The sequence below is a fragment of the Macaca nemestrina genome, chromosome 13 (genome assembly GCF_043159975.1).
Source record: "Macaca nemestrina isolate mMacNem1 chromosome 13, mMacNem.hap1, whole genome shotgun sequence".
In the NCBI taxonomy this organism is placed as follows: Eukaryota; Metazoa; Chordata; class Mammalia; order Primates; family Cercopithecidae; genus Macaca; species Macaca nemestrina.
The window spans coordinates 64,507,278-64,513,186 of NC_092137.1; the positions used below are offsets into that span (position 1 = coordinate 64,507,278).

Here is a 5,909-nt window from a genome sequence, read left to right on the forward strand (position 1 = left end):
AGACGTGAGATGAGAAGCACATACCTTTCTCCTACCTTACTCAGCTCAATTAGTTGCAGGTGCTAATACATTTACTTTTCAGGTTTTTGCCTGCCCAGCTGAGCCCACTATGTTCAAGCCAGGCTGCTGAAAAGTAGCTGCACAAGTGTTGACTAGTGACAACTAGGATTCATGTTCCTGTCTCCTAAACTTGAGATCCTGGGAGTCTAGGGAAACACTGGGCTGTAAGTGGCAGCTTCCCTGCATCCTCATCCAACAGTTTCCCATGCCCACATGATGAAGTTCTGGCAGAGTCTCCTGGTTTGACAGACATTCCTCCTGAAACTGAGTTCTTTATTAAACACCATCCTGCCTGACTGGAGCTATGATACCTCTCAGCCCTTGGAGGCAGTGTGTTAAAGGGCAGTGGGGGAGTGCCAACTTCATCATTTTTGTATATCTGTATCCCACTTGTATATATCGTTATTTACTTATATTTGTCTTTAAACTGACTCACTTTTGAAATTACTTTAATTTTTTAAAGAAAATGTTAAATTTTATAGTTAATAAGTTTTGTATGTAGATCTATGATTCATGTTCATTTTCTAAATGGTGAGAGGGAAGGACTCAGGAGTTTTGTTTTTGCATCCTGATATCCAATTATTCCTGTACTATTTATTGAAAAGACTATATCTTTTCTTCACTGAATTATCTTTGCACCTTCTTCCCTCTCCTTGGGAGTTAAACTGGAATTTTTGTTCTTCTTAATTGTTAGCTAGGGAGCCGAAATATGAGCTGCCACCTACCTGTCTTCAACCAGGACTCTTTCCAGGAGTATCTCCTGCTGCCCACCCATTAGTTTGGAATCTAAGTTTGCTAATACCTTTGAACATTGTAATTTAGTCTCTTATTGGCTTCTCTTTGGCCACTTCTGTTTACTAATAAAAACCCTCCCTTTTCTTGAGAGTTTACAAGTACTCTGGCACTATTTCTGCCAATTCCTCACGTTCTCTCATTTTCTACCAACCTGCCTGTGATGCTCCAAAAGTTACGACTTACAAAATAAGTTTGAAATTTTATAAGGGGTGGAATAGGGTAGCAAAATGTTTGAATTTTTGTGAAGGAGAAAGCAATATCATTAACTATTGGCATGTCATAAATGAGAGTCACTATTTAAGGGCTCCTGTGACCAATATGTTATTTCCCCCATAAGATTCCTGTTTTGGAGTAGCCATGTACATATTATCACACATATATGTACATATACAGACATAAACACACAAACGTACACAGATACCTGGAAATATTTTGTGCTTAACTATGACTTTTCTTCTAGTTAATTTACAGACATATTTTATAGACATGCCATTGGGGGAAAATTTTAAGTTATAGGATCTCAGAGACACTAAGGGATCATCTGGGTTGGGTAGGTTGTCAACTCTGATAAATTGGTGGGGATGGCTTGGAGCATTGTATTGAGAAGGATTGCTAGACTGAGTTTAGCTCAGCAGGGAAGACAGCTGTCATTGATTAGTAATAGCCTCCCATTGCTGGGGGTGGTGGCATGTATATGGTGTATGACTAACTCTAAGACTAGGCCACTCTTTTCCAATGCCATAATCTCTTCTACACTATTCTTGACAGCTGAATTCTACCCATTGCAGGAATTCTTTCAGTAATTGTGGGCTTACTATTTTTCAGAAATGCTCATTGCAACGTTGAACAGCTCTTCTACATGTTTGAGTCCAAAATCTATCTCACAGCAATGTCTAATCATGTCTCCTAATTCTACCATTTAGAGCCATACAAACCCACTTTATACCTATTCTACGTCATAGCTCTTCAAATATCAGCAGACAGTCATTTTGTAACCTCTTCTAGATAAAAAACACCATTTCTTTCAATTATTTCTCAGATATTGTGGTTCCTGGGTCTTACATCATCCTGGATGTTATTTAATTTTTCCGTGCTCCCTTTCAGGTGTGCTACCCAAAAGGGGGCAGAGAATTTCAGATAGGATCCGACCAAGTAAAATTAGTTGGGACTTTTTACTATTGGCTTCCACGTACTAATATTAATAAACTTCAGTCTGCACCTGAAACATGTTACTTTGTTATTTCATATTGAGCTTTTGATAAATTAAAAAATTCTTTCTATATGAACTATTTGATTCAGCTCTTCTCTTTCCTGAGTTTGTATTTGTACCTTTTGAATTGTATCTTAATAAGGATTGCCCTTTCTTGAGTACCTATGACTACCTATGTATTTTCTTTAATATCTATGAAGTAGATATTCTATTCTCATTTTGCAGTTGTGACAACTGAGTTTCAGAGATGCCCAAACTACTCACACAAATAGTAAGTTGCGGAGCCTGGAATGAAACCCAGTTCCCTCTGGCTCTAAAGTCTATTCTCTTTTGGCTACTGATATGGTTTGGATCTGTGTCTCCACCCAAGTCTCATGTTGAATTGTAATCCCTAATGTTGGACGTGGAGCCGCTGGGAGGTGGTTGGATCATGGAGGTGGATTTCTCAAGAATGATTTAGCACCATCCCCTTCGCGCTATTCTCCTGATAGAGTTCTCATTAGGTCTGGGTGTTTAAAAGTGTGTAGCACTTCCCTCTCGCCTTCCTCTTGCTCTGGTTATGTAAGATGCTGGCTCCCCCGTGCCTTCCCCTATGATTGTAAACTTTCCGAGGCCTCCTCGGGAGCAGATGCCACTATGTACAGCTTGTGGAACCATGAGCCAATTAAACCTCTTTTCTGATAAATTACCCAGTCTCAGGTATTTCTTTAGAGCAATGCAAGAATAGACTAATATAGCAACCAGATACTCAATTTAGCAATTCTGAATACTGAGTCTATTATAGAAAAAAAAAAAAGGTTGGGGGACGTAGGTCATCCTTTTGCCAAGATGTTCGTTGTTTTTGGGATTGTGATGAAGTCAAGCATTTTGTTTTTTTAAAATAAATAAAAAGGAAATAAAGGTTGGCTTGACCAGTCCTGATGAACTCTTACTGGTTCTTAGGAGTCACCTTTTTAAAGTGCTCACTAACTGCTTGCTTAACTATCCAATCTAGAACTTTGCTGGGGATTGATGGCAAATGTGTCTGTCTATAATTGCTAGAATCCAAGTTTATGGGGATGTGTGTTTATGTCCTTTGTCTGATCCCTGTCCTATTTCCCATAAGATCCCATGGGCTGCTCGCAGTGGTTCTACCCTCATATCTGCATGTTTGTTCAGTTCTCTGGTATGGAAGTGGAGTTGGGGAGGGGTTTGCCTTCATTTAAGGTAGCTAAATGCTTTCACAATATATTCCTGTTTATTCTTTGGTTTCTTCCCAACGTTATTTCTTCCATTTCCAATTGGTAGGTAAAAAGCAGAGTCTCTCTCTTAATGGAGGGATTAATGGAATAGAGGCACTCAATAAAGTTCCAGTAATTTCTGTTAAGTGGATTCTAAAGTAAACACTTTTATGGCCCCAACAACAACAAAAGACAGTGAATCCACTTACCCAAAAGCCCACCTAGTATTATAAGTCAATGAAATGCATTTGGGAACTATCTACTCTTTCAGATGATCTATGCTGGGAAATCTCTCCACTAATATAAATAATAGCCAAACGTGAGTACTAATAAATATGGTTAATACTTACTAGTGTCTCAACTAGACCTAAGAGTATATGTATTTTAAAAGTGTTTTTTTAAAGTTTCTAGCCCATGACAGACTGACATGTCTAAAAATCATAGATTAGGTAAAGAATGTGTGCAAATTAAAATCCATGCACAGAAGCATGTGAGAGAAAGGAGCGTTGTCATCGCAGACATTTAACTGGGTAAGAGTTATGAAGCAAGCGCTTAAAACCCAGCTAAAAGCCTACTCTCTGTTGTTTTCATGCTCCCCAGTGCTAGAAAGAGAGCCTGTCTGCGAAACACCAGTAACTGCACGTTGTCTGTGTGGAAGGACATTGAAAGACTCAATAAATTACAAGGAGGAAGGAGCTAGCTCTCATTGCAAACTTGACCTAGCCTAGATTAGCAACGCGGGATTTGACTTTCCATGTGACCCTTCCCCTTTGTAGTCCTCAAAAGCAAGCCTGGACAAAGCCCGGCTCCCTCCTTCCTTCTAACTCCCTATCAGGAAGCTCCTTTGCCCCTTCAAATCCCTTCAGGGGCTTTGAAATCCCGGGCTCTGAGCCCAAACTGGGCATGAATATTCATCGGGGGCGTGGCCCCGCCAGCGCGCTGGGCTCCAAGCAGCTGCGACTAGCGGAAAACGCGCGCCAGCTGCACGGAGGCAAACAGTTCCCATTTTGTGTGCTCGGCTGACTGCACGTCCAGCCTCAGTCAGCTCAAGACGGCCACATTGTGCGTCTGTGGGAGGGGCTTTACCGAGACGAATGGACTTTTATGAGGCAGGGCCCAGGAGCTGTAATTCGAGGGGCCTCAGATCTCCCTGCCACCCACCTGCCAGGGCAAGTGAAATTCCACTGAGAAAAAAATCAGGCGTATCTATCCTCTTCCAGGAGTTTGTTCCCCTTTTAAGAAACAAATATCCTGCCGGGCGCGGTGGCTCACGCCTGTAATCCCAGCACTTTGGGAGGCCAAGACGGGCGGATCACGAGCTCAGGAGGTTGAGACCATCCTGGCTAACACGGTGAAACCCCGTCTCTACTAAAAATACAAAAAATTAGCCGGGCGTGGTGGCGGGCGCCTGTAGTCCCAGCTACTCGGGAGGCTGAGGCAGGAGAATGGCGTGAACCCGGGAGGCGGAGCTTTCTGTGAGCCGAGACCGCGCCACTGCACTACAGCTGGGCGAGACTCCATCGCAAAAAAAAGAAGCAAGTATCCCTTGTGTTAACCATTGGAGGCTTTTTATCCTCTGGTGGCGCCTCCTCCTTTGCAATTCTCTGCAGTGGAGACTGTTTCTTCTCCCTTCTTAGTGATTACAACTGCTACTTACATTTTTTTTTTTCTTTCAAGATCATGAAGCCATGTTGTCTCTCTCTTTCCTCGCCTTCATCCTTTACTTAGTAGCACCGATAGCACTTTTAACTTATGTCTGGTTAAAAGCCAGACATCCTGGATTCAGATTCTAGCTTGACCACTTATAAGCGCCATGAATGTGGTGAGTTAGCCTTTTTTGCATCTATTTCTTTATCTGCATAATAGTGATAACAGTACCACCTACCTCACGGGTTTTTTCTGAGAATAAATAATTATATACAGTCATGTGACAGTCATGCATTGCTTAACGAGATCTGAGAAATGTGTCATTGGGCGATCATGCGGTTGTGTGAACATCATAGTATGTACTTACACAGACTCAGATGGTGTAGCCTTCTACACACCTAGGATATATGGCATAGCCTATTCCTGCTAGGCTACAAACTCAGTGCACCTTGTTACGGTATTGAATAGTGAAGGCAAATGTAGCACACTGGTAAGTATTTATATATCTAAACATATGTAAACATAGAAAAAGTACATAGTAAAAATGCAGTATTATACTCTTATGGGACCACAATAGTATATTGACTGAAATATTGTTATACATCACATGACTTTATAAAACAAGTTTGAATAGCGCCTGGCATATAGTAACCATTTAGTATATGCTAGTTATTAATGTTATTATTTTGATTGGATAGGCTTTGTTGAAGATGGCTGAGTGTAAACCAGAATGCAAATCAGCTGGGGCACGTACTACTGGAGGCAGCGCCCCATGAGAAGGGGCCAAGAACCCGCACCCACCAAAATCAAGATGAAAGGCTGAACCCGGAGAGAAAAGGGAGGTGAGCCTGCGGAGGGAGATGGGATGCAGCTGAGAGGGGAGAGCCAGTGGGGAGGTGGTGGGAACCAAGCCATTAGAGGAAGGATCACACAATGTCCAGAGGTAATGAACACAGAACTTTTCATTTTGTTTTTAG

General features: G+C 41.7%; 1 long non-coding RNA gene across 2 annotated transcripts in view; it reads left to right on the forward strand.

Annotated features, from left to right (window-relative positions):
* LOC105465141 (uncharacterized) overlaps window positions 1-5,909 on the forward strand; it is an 80,913-nt gene that overhangs the window by 50,896 nt on the left and 24,108 nt on the right. For both annotated transcript variants that reach the window (XR_977322.2, XR_977323.2), the window contains exon 3: window positions 5,631-5,774. This is a non-coding gene — a long non-coding RNA (uncharacterized lncRNA). The remainder of the gene's footprint in view (window positions 1-5,630; window positions 5,775-5,909) is intronic.